The following is a 16252-nucleotide window of genomic DNA, read 5'->3' as shown; positions in this document are numbered from 1 at the left end:
CGCGCTGTGTCAGGCTGGGGCTCAATAACAGCGGCAGCCGCTGAACCGCATCCCCGTGCCGTGTCAGGCTGGGGTCCGGTGCCGCCAAGAAGATCTCCGGTTCCGGCAGCTGCCGCTCAGGCACAGCCGACCCAGGTTTTCAGCCACCAGGCGAGGAAGAAGAAGCGGGCGGCCTGACAGCCTCCTCTCCTCTCCTCTCCTCAACGAGAGAGCTGGAAGTTCCCTGTTCCCCAGCCCCAGAACACGTTCCAGTGCCCCCATCTTCCTACCGCCTCAAGTGATGCCAGAACGTCATCCTCAAGTTCGCGCCATAAGGGAAATGGACTTAACAACAAAGACAGCAAGTTCCGCTGCCTGTTAAAGTCACACAAACACATGTCATCATTATTGTTTCCTAATAAATCATTTCCCACTGTCGTTTCAAGGCTTGAAGCCAAGGGCCCAGTCAATAAAAATGAAAAGAAAAACAATTTTTTAAAAAAACAGTCTGTCGCTCTACCCCTCTTTTGAGAGCGGCTACGGCCTCTCTCAAAAGGCGGACATTAGACGGGATTGTGAAGGAACCACCGCCACGCGCATGCGCAGTGTCGGCCGGGGTTGTCAACCTGCGGTACCACCGTGTTCAGACACTAGAAGGCCCCATAACACAACAAATAAAGACACAGAGGGCAGACGACAGAGTTGTGACATCTCCGCTCGCTACTAGGACCGCCAGAGGTCGCTGTATACCTAAAACCGCCAACGGGTAAAATGTACCCGCTATAGATTTTCAAGGTACAATGTTCTTTTATTTATCATACAGAACAATGAGTTTTGATCGCACAGGGATGAAACTTATACAAATAGAATCTGTGGTCTCTCAGCTTTTCATATGATATAGGTTGTGTAGATAGCATGAAGTTTAAAATATCGCTAAGAGTGCTGATTTAAACGCTTGGTGTTCGACTTGTGTTTTGTTTAGGTACAAATCTCTCTATCTCTCTCTATCGATCTATCTGTAATGTTCTGTTCTATGAACATATAATTGTCTACATAAATAGACGACGCGGACTACTTCTCTCATTCCGAGTGTCCATCTTTCTTCAACTGGCATGTAACCTGCACACATGCATTACGTCCTCAATGTGAGCTCAGTCATCCAAGATCTTGTATTCTCCAAGATGTTACACTATCTATAACTATCTATCTGTCTATCTCTCTCTCTATCCATCTATCTATCTATCTCTCTCTCAATCTATCTCTCTATCTATAAGGAACCGCAGTAGACAAAAGGCGTTGCTATAGCAACACGTCATGTTTACGCTGCATTTTCTATGAGGTAAATATTACCCGCTGGCGGATATAGGTATAAATGGCCTTTTTTTTGGGTGATTTTTTCAATCTGACTAAAAAAACAGCTGCGGGTAAAATTTACCCGTTGGCGGTTCTAGTGTTGCGAAAAGTGGAAGATGCTCACAGATTCTGCTTGGGTTTTCAAGACAGTAACACGGGGCTACAGGCTCCAACTCGCTGTCACCCCCCCTCGCTTGGGTATTCTGTATTCACAAGCCCGGGGAGAGTCGGCCCATATTCTGGAGCAAGAGATTTTCTCGCTACTAGAAGAGAAGGCTATATCGATAATACCCGCCGAACAGAGTCAGAGCGGCTTTTATTCCAAGTATTTCCTCGTTCCCAAATGGGGAGGGAACGGAATTCGGCGTATACTAGATTTGAGAGCTCTGAACAAATATCTCAAAAGATACAAATTCAGAATGCTCACTCACACATCTCTGTTGCGTCTCGTGCGCCAAAATGACTGGTTCACATCAATCGACCTGAAAGATGCGTATTTCCACATCCCAGTATATTACCCACACAGGAAATATCTGAGGTTCGCCTTTCAGGGTGTCTGTTACGAGTACAGAGTCCTTCCCTTCGGTCTGTCTCTCAGCCCGCGAGTGTTTGTACGGTGTACGGAAGCCGCGATAGCCCCGTTAAGACAACAGGGTATTCGCTTGGCAACTTATCTGGACGACTGGCTGCTTCTCGCACAGTCGGAGCAAGAGGCTATTACGCAGACGAATGTCCTCGTAAAACACCTGCTCGATCTGGGTTTAGTAATAAACATAGAAAAGAGCATGTTTTCCCCAGCCCAGACTGTACTCTTCCTGGGCTTACACCTGAATTTGGTGCCCTTTACAGCCCGCCTGTCAGCAGAAAGAGTGAAAGCCTTCAGAGCTTGCCTCGCTCATTTCCGGCTACGCAAATATGTTCTCTTCAGATCATGTCTGCGGTTACTGGGGCTCATGGCGTCAGCCATCCTGGTGGTACGACTGGGACGCTTACACATGAGGGAGTTTCAGCGCTGGGTAGCTTCCCTCAGACTGGACCCAGCGCGTCATGGCACGCGGAGAATGATGGTCACTATGAAATGCGTAATGGCACTGCGCCACTGGCTGCACCCGACTTTTCTAGTACGGGGCGTGCCTATGGGTGCTTTCTTATCGCGGAAGGTTGTCACCACAGACGCATGTCTGACGGGCTGGGGGGGTATATACGAAGGTCGACCTGTGAGGGGTCTCTGGAGCAGAGACCTCCAACGGTCACACATAAATTATCTGGAGCTTTTAGCGGTGTTCCTCACCCTAAAACGCTTTCTGCCTTTTCTCAGAGGACACCATGTCCTCGTGAGGACAGACAACACGACCACAATATCGTATATAAACCGACAAGGGGGTTTGCGTTCTCTCCAGTTACACATGCTGGCACGCAAACTGATCTTATGGAGCTGAGGACGTCTCCTCTCTCTGAGAGCGACGCATGTACCAGGAGTGATGAACCTCGGGGCAGATCTGCTGTCCAGAGGTGCACCACTATATGCAGACTAGACTCTACATCCAATGGTTGTGAGTCAGCTGTGGGTGCGTTACGGCCGAGCCGCGGTAGATCTGTTTGCATCAAAAGAAAATGCTCAATGTCAGCTGTTCTTTTCAATGCGCGATTTAAACGCACCACGTTTGGCCTCCGGTCCCTCTGTACGCGTTCCCACCCCTGGCTCTGATACCCCCAACTCTGGCCAGAGTGAGAGAACAACGCCACACACTGATCCTGATAGCCCTGCACTGGCCTGCAATGTACTGGCTGGCGGAGATATATCAGCTGCTGTGGGGGCAGCCGTGGCAGCTCCCACTACGCAGGGAGATACTGTCTGAGGCGGGGGGGACGATTTTTCAGCCACACCCAGAGCGCTTGGCACTATGGGCCTGGCCCGTGAGTTGTACAATCTGAATACAGTGGGGCTCCCTCAGAAGGTGATAAACACTATTCAGAGTGCAAGAGCTTCCTCCACCAGGTCTCTCTATGACTGTAAGTGGAGGGTGTTTGAGGAGTGGTGCCTTCAAAAAGGACACATCTCTTTTCAATGTCCTGTCGGGGTGATTTGATCATTTCTACAGGACCTAATTGATAAACACAGAGCTTTCTCTATGATCAAAGTGTACCTGGCTGCTATTGCTGAATGCCATGTGGGCTTTGAGGGAAAGACGGCTAGCCAACATCCTTTGGTCTGCCGTTTTATGAAAGTGGCTCGCAGGTTCCTCCCTGTTTCCAGGTCACTGGTGCCCTTATGGGACTTGGCAGTGGTTTTAGATGGGCTCACTCGACCTCCATTTGAAGCCCTGGAAGAAGCTGACATGAAACACCTGTCACTGAAGACAGTGCTGTTACTGGCTCTGGCATCTGCCAAGCGAGTCAGTGACATTCATGCGCTCTCTGTACATCCTTCATGCACTTAGTTTGCCCCGGGGCAAACGAGAGTGTTGCTCTAGCCCAACCCTGCCTTTATACCTAAGGTGTTTGGCTCGTGTACCCCCATTGACATTGTGGCATTTCCTCCGCCACTGTGTTCCTCTGAGGAACAGCGGCCGAATTTGCTGTGTCCAGTTCGTGCTTTACGCACCTATATGGACAGGTCAAAAGAGTTTCGTTGCAATGACCAACTCTTTATATCGTGGGCTAACCCTCAGAAGGGCAAGCCCGTTACCAGGCAACGGCTCTCCCACTGGATTGTGAAAGCGATTGCTCTGGCTTATACGAGTCAGGGTTTACAGGCACCAACGGGCTTTTGTCCGCTTTTACAGGCTAGATGTCTCTGCTCCAAGTGTGGCCCGTGCAGTGCTGGGCCCCGTGTTGAGACAGGGTTCTACCTGTTAAGTTCTGGTTGTTTTGGTGATGTTCGAGATAAGCATGTCTAGCAATACGGGAGTTTCAATATCCCATTGTGAGACATCGAACGGAGTGTTATGAATGAGAACTATAGGTTACTTACGTAACCCCAGTTCTCAGAGTAACATGAAGTGAGATGTCTCACCAGACGGCCCTTCTTGCTAAGGCGAAGCGAGAAGAGGTGCTTATTTAAGCTACTTATAGGGTGGGTGGATTCCCTGACGTAGACGTCAAGATCACCAGCCAATCAGGATTGGCGTAATGAGATTGATGCTTCTGTTTGCATACGCGTTGAGGCGCATCCCATAGTGAGACATCTCACTTCATGTTACTCTGAGAACTGGGGTTACGTAAGTAACCTATAGTTTCTGTATCCGTGCCAATCCCCCTGAGCACCAGGTACTGAGCATGCGCAGTAACCTTTGCTAGTAGGCTACGCATGCTTAGAACAGTGGCTCTTTTTTTTCTAGTGGTTTTGTTCCGTTTTCTTTTTATGTTTTTAAGCCATTATTCTTTCTTGATAGTCTTCATTTAGCTTCAATTAAAATAATATGAAATCATTTTTATTCCAATTAACTATTACTTCATTAGACATAATAGTCGTTTTTGATGAGTAAAATGTATTACAGTGTATTCCAGTAATACAAGTCCAGTAAGTCCAGTAAGTCCAGCTATTAGTGTAGCTACATTCAATACACAATGTGTTTTCTTTTCCCATAACATTTTTTATTTATGCAGATTTATTGAAGTATGAAATGGGCATTATCTTTGCATGGAAATTCCTGACTTTGTTTTGATATATTCGTGGGTACTGCTCTAACTGTCCAGAAGGGAGCAGTGTCTTCTTCTAAACTACTTAACGTATTCAGCACCAATGCTTGAAGCACCATGAATGAGCTGTTTACTCAGGATATTTGGCATGTGTTTTTCTGTTTTCAAACACAAATGGCATGCCATAGTATGAAACACTTGTATTATATATGTATGTTTGTATTTTCACCAATTGGGAAATTCAAAGTGTGTTTGTTAGTCACATCATGAAGGCTATAAGAAGTGTTTTAAAAGCATCTTGAAAGAATAATCACTGAGCAATTAATTTCCAAATTGAATATTGAGTGAGGGGATATACTATATCCTACTGGTAATTTAAATGCAGCCATCTTGTGTTTCCAATGTTGAATAAAAATTGACCCAAGATAATTCGATGGCTGGCTGCTGGAAGCCTGTCTGTACCATGAACACGGGCCGTTACGGGCCCGGATCTGGACGGATGCCCTGTGGCTGGTGTCATTAGGCCTTAATGGGCCAACAGGTGGGCTGCACATGACCACCAGGGTCCCGAGGCCTCAGGGAGTAAATGATATAGAGAAATGGCTGTTCTCTGCCTTCATTAATCTCCCAAGTTGGAAAATTGAGAGGGGTGGAGGATCCTTCAGCCTTGATCTCAACCTTTTGACCTTGTCAGATCATTTGTTTTCATTAGTCCCACTCAGACAAACTGGTTAGTCCCAGTCCAGACACCTACCCTGCCCCCCGTCCAAGCAGGGAGCATTTCTAAAAGCATCTCCAGGGGTCTTCTCAACTCTAACCCCAACCTCCAAAACGTACTTTTCTATAGTGTCTCTGGACACTTCTAAATCAGCCTGGTTGATTCTTCACATCCGCTGACCTGTTTCAGAAACTCTCTCACCGATAATCCCTCAACAATGAACATGAGTGAGCAAGGGACGCCATAAAGACCATGTAGTCAATCCATAAGAAAACTCAGAGGTGGATTTCAACCTCTAAATATCATTATTCATCTGCACTCCTGCTGATTCTCTGTGTAGGTGGGATGACTGAGGGTTCTTCCTCTCAGTCTGTGCTCCTCTACTGGGCAGCTGGGGAATAATTGGCTCCCAGTTCAGCGCCTTCTCTTAGGTCATAACCTCTCCACCTGATGACCCATTCCTGCTACTGATATGTGGGCTGCACTTTGACAGTGGTCAAAAACGTATTCAGATATTTTAGCCTAAGTGAATGTACTATATTACAATAACAGGAAAAGTCCTTCATTCAAAACCTTACAACATTATCAGCAAAATGTGCTCAAATGATATACATCTAAATAATTCCTTTTGCAATAAAATGTTCCTTGTCAGTGTTTATATTATTCTGTTTGGATCAACATCACTTCTGCATGTATATGTTGTAATTTACTGCTGAAAATGTTTAAGGTTGTGCTTTTTTAACCCCTTTATTTACTCATGAGTAGTTTACTCTCCAACAATGCTTCATATTATCAGATTCGATAATAATCATTATGTGTTTGGAGCGTCTCCGGTCCTGTGAGAACCACTGAGTCAACAGCTCATAAAAACAGCCCTTTTTTCGACTTTTAGAGAAATTATTTTTTCAGCTGCTCCAAGAGGGGCTTAAATAATGTATGTATCTTAAGAAGTCAGAGAGTATTCTCAACCCATTTGTTCACAAAGTTAGAGATACATATGTGTTTTACTGAACTGGCAGGGTATGATCAAATTAATCGACTAATATACTAAAGATTTCCCACTTAGATGTAGTGGGGTAGAAGTACATTGTTGTATACAATTGAAATTAAATATAAAAAAAGTAAAGTTAGAGTGCCTCTAATTGGTGCTTAAGTCAGTACTTAGTAAGTGAACTTAGTTAAATCTCAGCCCTGACCTTTGCATGCACTCATTAGATGGGTTAGCTCTTGCCATAAACAAAATGTTGAAGCTTCAATTGTTGGCTTTTCTAGAAGAAAAAAACAAAGGCTGAGTACAAGGATGGACCCTAATGGCATGTTATGTGCTCATGTTAAAAGCTGCCCAGTCAACAGAGCGTTGGATTGGAGGGGAATCGCCACATACATCATGCTTGTGTTTTTATCTATAGACACATGGCATCACATTACCAAGATCAATCAGTCTGGGTGTGAGGGGTGGGTCACTACAAGCCTTTGGTCTGTCATTAAAGAAAAGTTTGACATATTCATCAAGGAGGTGTGTGCCAGGCAGCAGGCAGGCGTTGTGAATCATACACCCTCTGTCTTTAACTCACATTTCATCCACAGAAATGTACTTTTATATTGATTGCCCATCTAAAATAATCAAGGATCAATCACTGATATTACAATTGGAGTCAAACTACTTGCAAAAAGCAGAGATGCACCTTTTTCTTTGAAGCTTTTCTCCCTTGCAGACTAAGTGTGGAGAAGCAAAGCTCACCATTACCGTCAGTCCTTTCAGGTAAGCCTGAGCGCAGAGGCCAGACTTTGTGGTGTGTTTTTAAAGGGTTATCCAAGGACATAATGAGACCCAGCAAACCCCAGCGCCAGGCCTAATGAAAACGCAGTGACATCTGAGGGGGAAGGATATTACAGGTCTGAACTACAGGGGCTGTTTTAACATGCATCAAATGACAGAAAATAAGGGTTATCACAAGCACCTTTTAGAAGGTAAATGCCGGTCTGCTATTTGTCGGCCCTGAGTAGAGAGACACGAGCTGAGCACTTATCACTGGTGGCATGTATGACACTCAGCACAACATCTAGAAAGAGATTTCATTTAACAGGAAAATGCTTCTTATTCTGGCCTCAGTAGAAGATGGGGGTTTGATCTTCATTCTAAAAAGATAACTTGTGGAGAAAATTGTGCTTTCACATCAGCATTCAAGGTGTTACCTTTCACAGCACACCTTTCATCACAGGATTCAAAGATACATTACCAACTCAGTAACTGCTTGTTTGGGTGTGGTGAGCTCCAGCTGCAGTGTATTGTGAATATATTTGTGCTCAGAGACAGAGCAAGCACATACGTGCAAGCAAATAATACATTATAGTTTTTCCTTTATAGAGACCATGAATAAAGAACAGATGGGAAAAGTGGCCTTTCTGTTTGAGCTTACAGTGAAAATTGATCATTTTAAACACAAGTTGAAACAGTGGGACCATGAATGTAGTCATGAATGATCCGTTGTATGTGATTGATCAATCATTATAATAATAAGTATTATTTTTATTTTTTTTGCTGTTTGCATTTATTTTTGTATATATTTTGTATGTGTTTAAATTCCACCAAGGAACGGGCACTGTTTTTGTTATGTCTTGTTGTGTCGTGTTTTTTAGCATTTCATTGTGATACTCTTTATTGCATGATACTAAACAATCCTTTAATATTTGTACATGTTGGTTCAAATCTTTGAAAATACCAATATTTGTAGTATTATAAAGTACTCGTACAATATTGGTACAATTACTTTCTTTAGATAAATGTACTTTCCACTTTTGCAGACCATCGCCTATAGCAACTAGACGTCTTGAAAGTGTTGCAGGTGGAGATGAAACTTCACCACACACACACACACACACACACACACACACACACACACACACACACACACACACACACACACACACACACACACACACACACACACGCGCGCGCACACACACACACACACACACACACACACACACACACACACACACACATTTTATATGAAGCCAACACTTGTGGAAAATAAGGCCTTGAGGTGGCCTTGGCATTTCATGGATCTGAAAGACAGATTGAGCTCGGAGGGTCCAGGATTTATGATGTGAGGCGAGCAACCCTAGAGACAAGCCAACTCCTCCCTATGTTGGCAGCCACTTGTGATAGAGATATTTAAGGCAGGATATTACAGCTGATTGCTCATGGACCATGGGAAAGTAAAAGTTAACCAGAAAAGAAAGCTGAATTAGAGCGTTGGATCCCAAAACCCTTGTTCTAACCTAAAGCTTTAGAGGCTCGGGGTCAAGAATGGCTCTGCCAAACTGAACGCTGAAGGGTCCATAAATCAAATATTCAGAGAGCTCTCAATCCCTGAGTAAAGACCTGTGTGTGTATATTTGGCAAAGTCTTGATCATGACCAAAGGGAAGTATGTATACCAAAGGTGGTGCGTGTGGTTTGTGGTGTTTGCCCACCCTTGCTGTAGTATGCGCTGTAAATCGGGAGGAGGTTGAATTTTCAATGAACTGTCACAACCCTTGTGAAATATGCATCCACTAAACATGTTTCAAGTGCAGCAGTGTGTTTATCCAATGCTAATGAGCGTGGTTAGTCCTGCAGGGAGACTTTATAAAAGTCAATCCACTGTTTGTGTTGGCTTCAGATAGCTTTTTCATGTGGAATCAGTATATTCAAATGAGCGTTCTTTGTGGACACAAAGTACAACTAAAATTTTCCTCTCAGAATTTGTGTTTAAAAGGTTGAACTTAATGTAATAATCGACCTCTTTTCCTGTTGACATTGGTGTTCAGGAATGTAGGAAGCATCAAGGGCAGTGTAGCTTCGATGACTGATTGACCTTACTTCCCTCAACCCTGCGCTGAACTCCATTAAGAGCTGCCTGTAGTCTGTAATTTAACCAACAGCCTCTTATCATGTTTGCCTTGTCTCCTCCTCAGGGGGTTGACTGCTTGCCCACAGACCAGCTTTACTTCATTTCAGCCTTCAGATTTCCACTGAAAATAAAGCAAGTGGATATGACAACTGCGTGACTCTTTGAAAATACAAATGGACGGCTGAAAAATGGCTGTACATTTTTTATGAGTGTGGTTCAGACAACCAGCATGCGTATTTGAACGATTTATTTTAGTGAGCTTCCTGGAAATGTCTTGAGTTAGTTACTCTTCGATCAGGGCGGTGATTTTATTTGGCTCCACAGGTTATTTACTGTTCACAAGGAATTACAAACCACATCCACTACATGCACGTCTGCAGTTCAGTAAAGCTATAGTTAATTATCTTATGTTATTTATTGTGCACAGGGAAATGCTCAGGCCACATGGACTTTATAAGAGACCAAACAATACCCTTGCAGTGCTGAAACAGTTTCAGACATAAAAAATGAACTGAAATAACTTCTATAAATAAAATATGCCACATCAAAAGGTTCCAATTATATAATGAACCATAATATATTAAAAAGGCTCCATTTGAATGTAAACCTAAATCACAGTACAAAGTATTTTCGCTGGAGGGAGACCAGTAAACACGTCTGTTTCTATAGCTTATGGTATCTAACTGTACATACAGAGAACTTGGTCTTTAGGTTCATTTTGCTTCAAGCAAGGATCTGCACTATTTGTTTTTTATCTGACAATAATTAAAGCTGGTACCATACATCAACCTTTCCTTTAACATTAGGAGCAAATTGTGCCTCAGCTTGGGGCTCTTGGCAGTTTTTGGACATGTCCCCCCTCACCCAATCATACAGGTAGATTGGAGCTCCTGTGTGTTCCCTCTGTCCTCCCCTGAGTGACCTTGTCAATTTCTGCCTGTGGTGACAGAGGAGGCCTGGGGCGTTGGGACCACACAGCCTTGTCATCTCGGCCCAGATCAAAGAGACCCTGCTCTGGCCTGACAGGAGCCATGGCCCTGGATGAAGGCTACAGTGAGCATGGAGCTGGAGAGCAGAGCTTGATCCACATCATGGGTGGCAAGAGGCAGAGTAGCTGGTTACCCTGAGTGAGGAAGCTTTAAAGCCAATGGTTCTTCTAACTTGGCCGAAGAGATGCTCAAGATTTTTGAGCAAGGAAGCGAGACTTGTAAGAACCCGATGAGTGAAATTAAAGGGAAATGAGAGAAGAAGCATGCAAGGAATGTTGAAACAAAAGCAAAGGGAAGGAGAGGTGGTGGAAACGTGGAGCCTAACACGTCTTTAGAGGACCTCCACCCAGTTGGAACTTCTTTAGACATTTTTCTTGGCCACAAATATGCTTTCTTGTGACCCCAGAGTATTTGCTGACATTCACAGCCTCCCCACTGAACAATAAATACCGAATGAGAGTAAATATCAAATAATTAAGACTCAAAAGTAAATGGTTTATGTATCATACTTCAGCCTGTTAGTCTATGTTTGTTTTATTTCCTGCTAAGTAACATTTCATAAAGTAAAGTGGATGAGATGATTAAGAGGGTTTGGAGAGCATTCTGTTTGTAACATTTGCTTGTATTCATATCATTTGGATTAGTTATTGAAATATAAAACAATTGCAAGATGTTTATGTGTTTATGTGCCCTCCAGTCATGATAGTTACAATAATGTGAGCCATCATATATGGCAGATTTAAAATTACTTTTTTAAATGTTGACGTTTGTCCAATAAACTTGATGTGAGCTGTTCAAGAAAATGTCTTCCATTCCTGCTTAACGTTAAAGAAGCATTCTTTGTCTTTTAATCTTTATTATTTAAATGGCTTCTAGGTCGACTCCCAACCTCAGCATCTGATGTGTTTTGTTTTCAAAAGGCCACATCATAAATTCCTGGATCTTGATATTTTCCCTCATTTCCCACAGGACCATAATGATGCAGCGTTCTTTGTTGAAAGCACCTGTTCTCAGCTCGAATAATGGGCTACATTTTTATCCAAGGTATACCCCCCGAGGGACGCCCAGCCTCCAAGCCTCCACTTGAGGGTATCTAGTTGCCGCCGTTGCCAGTGAATGTTAGCCGCAACCTTTGAACACATTCAACATGTGTTCTTCTACTAGGGTCTGTTCTTAAAAACGGTCGAACGGCAAGGCTGCATTATCCTTTGAAGCTATTATCTCAAATTAAAAACATTGACAATAAAGCAATGGTGGGGAGTTGCTGACTGTGTGTGAATGACTGAGTTTGAAATGAGCTTGCAAAAGAGATTGAGAAGTACAAGCATTATATTCCCATACATTAAAAAACTTCACCAGATGTGTTTATGTTAAGTATACATATTTGACAATTAAAGATTGCTACCATAGGCTGCAGATATATTCATTGGAAGAAATAAATAAACTAAACTGGAGCAGACCTGCAAATAAAGTTGTATTATACATCCATGATAAACTTGTAAACAACCTGGAAATTGTGAAAAGGATCCGAACAACTAAGCTTACAGGAAAACTCAACTTGTGTGTTTGAGACTTTAGTGCTTTAAAAAAGCATGGTCTGTACTTTATACAAAAGATATTCCTTGTAGGGAAATAAAAGAGCAAAACAAATAGAGCATGTCAGCATTTGGTAATATTCCTAAACCAATACATTGACATGTATTTAAAAAGCTTTTATTTGTCTCACCGGATCCATTGTTTACTGTAATGTGTGTCATGTTTTAGGAGCTCCTGCTTGAGGGTTTTCAAATGTTGCATTCAGGCGCCAGTTTAATCTAAAAAATGCTCATTCCCAAAAGAATTAATGTCAGTGCATTCTTACTTTTGTTAATGGTATAGATTCACTTTGTCACATTCACCTATGAAAAAGTAGCTAACAGTATTACAGGAGTTCTTTTTCGATTGGGTAAGGCTTGGCAGGACCAGAACATCTAAGCCTGGATGAGCCCTTCAACCTGCCACAGGGCTGCTTCCAGGTACAGAATAGGATCAAGTGAGAAAATCCACTCAGGTTACAGCTAACCCTAACATAAGATGGTCTCTAGCACGGCTCCAGAGCATTTATAGACATTGTAAATGGCCTTAGCCTGAGTTGAAGACCTTTAAGGAGGACTTAAGGAGTCCGAGCAGTGTCTTGATCTGCCTCTCAGCTCACCTAATAACCCTGTCATTACATTGAGGGCTTTGTGTGTGTAAGACCACGTCAGCCCTACTGTTGTTTGCATTTGTTTGTTCTTTATTTGGATAGAGCGGCGGATGAGATCATCCATCCTCCACTTTACCCTGTAATAGGCTCAGATCTCTGACATCTGGACGTTGCTCTAACAGCGACGATGTGTTAGTGTATGTTTGTTTGTGTAAAACACTGTTTGGGCACATTTTGAACCAGAGATCGCAATTATATGCACACACCTATGCACCGGATTCACACTTTATTTACACAACAGCAGGAATGATGACAGATGAATGTTTTGGAAGGTGGTGAGCAAGCACAGGTTGTTAGCAGTATATGCATTTTTTTAGGCAGAAGTGTTGGAACCCGTGTATCCTTGTTAGGTAGAAAAGTCACAGATTTAGCATAGTTTTTCTCGCTATAAAGCAACAACTTTTCTTTGTGAAGAAACGTGTTGCTTTCATTAAATTAGAAAATGGCTCGATGATGGCAGACTGACAACCAAAATACACAATGGATGGATCAGGTTGCATTCCTTTGTGCTGTAGATAGATGATCAGTGTGGGTCCTGATGCAGGACTTTATTTAACTGTCTGGTTTTCATGTATGAGCTAGTGCCGTGTATGTCATCTGTTTAGACTGCAGAAGTGGAGTGTGTTAACATGGTTCAGTTAGTGTAATCTTATCGAGGATGTGAAGAAACAGTCAAGCACTCCTTTAGTGTGTCCGGTTTACTTCTCACAGAGATGACACAGAGTGAACATGCTTGTGAATGTAATAGTGTGTGTTGTGTGCGTGCATGCATGTGTATGAGGTATTGTCTTCCTGCGTCATGAAGCACAGTAGATGGACAAAATCTGAACACAATTTTACGGAAACCTGGAAGAGTTGTGTCTGCTTATGTGCCCTGTTGTGTGTGTGTGTTTGTGTGTGTTTATTCTCTCTCAGGTGTCTTTTGCTCTAAGTCCCTTCCTTTCATGACTGAAAGCTCTGCTTTGAAGTCTGTCAATCCCCTCCATGCAGACAAGAATGAAACCTCAGAAAGAGGGAAGATATTTCCCATTTTCTATATGTCATATTGCAGTGAAAACGCTTAATGTCATCCTTCAAAGGATCAATATATAATTAGCTTTCTCAGTACTGTCATCAAACTCTAACTCAACACATTTGTAATTCTAAGTGTTCTGAATGCTAAAAGATCTCTGAATATTTTTGAATATAAAAAAAAACGATATTACCTTTATACATTTGAGTAATGTTTGACTGTAAGATGTTGCTGTTTTTTTTCAAATGACCTTTTATTGACACACTTCACATGACATGTAGCACATTTCCTTTTATTGTTTTTAACAGTCAATGTTTTTATGTCATCTACAACATGTTTGGACATCTGAGTTGTGCTTCATAAGAACGCTTCAGTTTTCTTATTGTGTAAGAGCTCACTGAATTAAACAGAAAAACCGTGGTTCGACTAAAACTTAAAGGTCAAAAGTACGAGTTAGACAAACATATTGCAACTATTTCCAAACAGACAAGTACTGATTTACTCATAGTTTTATTCATGGCCGTTTCTTCCTGTATAGGCGGACTATGCAGATGCATAGGGCCCCGGCCGCCACTAGGGGGCCCCCAAGCTGAAAATACTTTTTTTTTTTTTTTTTTCATCCAAAAAACAAAAAAAGTATAATTCATACACACAAAGATGAACAAAATTAGTAGAAGCGGGAGGGCTGAAGCATAGCTTATGGAAAGTAGCCCTCCCGTGCATCATCCTAATACAGCATCAGCAATATTGCGTCAAAAATGTATAGAAATGAAGGAGTACAAAGAAATAAAGAAAACAGGAGAAAACATTTAATAAAAGTTAGGGCAGGAAAACAATAAATGCATATATATATAGATATATATATCTATATATATACGAAAACTAGATATAGGGTCATTTTCTGCACATGTCAATAGCACTATCTTTTTTTGGAAATGAAAATACTATATATAAATATATACATATGTACACATGTACTTGGCAAATTAATAATAATAATAATAATAATATATGCATATAATAATATATGCATAATTGCATATAAACATTGTGAACACTTATTTTCAAGTGACTTTTTTACATTCATATGTTCACGCTGTGGTTCGGAACTGCTTTTGAATGTTATTAGGCATTTTGTTTTGAAAATGTTGTGCATAATCAGTACTGTTTTAAGCTGTACTATGTCAAGACATTTTAATAGATTGAGTTTTTTTTAAATATAGGAGTTGTGTGTTCATATTTATCAACACCACAGACTATTCGTAATACTCGTTTTTGGGATGTTATTCTTTTTTGTAGATTTGTTGAGTAAGTGTTTCCCCATATTTCGGAGCAAGTAAAGGTAAGGGAGAAATAGACTGTTATAAAGAGTATTTTTTCTTCAATAATGTTCTTAGTATGATACAAAATACCTGTGTATTAGTCTGTGCATGATTTATATTGTTCTTCCAATTGTGTTTTTCGTCAACAAGCAGTCCTAAAAATGTACATGCACCAACTTTTTCTATCTCGGTATTGCAAATCCATATAATGCAATAATTTCTACTCTCAGACTTTGTATTGAATAACATGTCATTTGTTTTGGTCACATTAAGGGATAATTTATTAACTGCAAACCAGTTAAATAGTATTTCTAATTCTGCATTCACAATTTTAACAAGATCGCCAAGATTATGATGGGAGCAGAGAATTCAAAGTTCAGGTTCAGCCTCAATATATTTGGGGAGAATTCAAATGAGCTGCCTTTATTTGTAGACAGCCAAGCCCCCTCCTGTTTTTGGTGAAGCATTATATGCTTAAAAATCCAATGTATACATAAACACGACTAAACTGCAATGATAGCAAAGCTGTGGCTTGTGTTTTTGGGGTAATAAAGTCCAAATCATTGTTGGGCTGTCAGCCAATGAGTGACGTTTGAGGAAGATGAAAAATGTAAATTAAACATTGTTGAGAAAATGCTGCATCTCTTGCATCTCTTGCATTTATTGACATAGAGGAGCCTTATTGTTTACCTTTTTAATATCATTTTTTGTAATTTTCAATTGATTGGTTTTCGTGAAATTAGTCTGTTTTCCTATTAAAGTGTAACAGATTGATGCATCTCCACAGATCATCTTAAAGGCTTCGGAATCCCCCCCACTGTAGTTAAAAAACTGTAAAAACTAGGGCCCCCAAACAGCATCTTGCATAGGGCCCCCAAAAAGCTAGAAACGGCCCTGGTTTTATTTACTGCTAGTGTTCTTATACTATGAGCTCTAGGATAAAGTGTTGTGGAAACATGGCCACATATAAATGACTTCCTCCTGTAAACGCTGGAAACGCTATTTTTTTCTCTAATAAGACTTGAACTCAAACATTCAACCTCCACCCAGAGAGTGACAAGTACTCATTGCAAAGACAAACATTGTCTGTATAC

This window comes from Notothenia rossii (genome assembly GCF_949606895.1).
Source record: "Notothenia rossii genome assembly, chromosome: 8".
NCBI lineage: Eukaryota > Metazoa > Chordata > Actinopteri > Perciformes > Nototheniidae > Notothenia > Notothenia rossii.
This window is presented reverse-complemented; position numbering follows the sequence as displayed.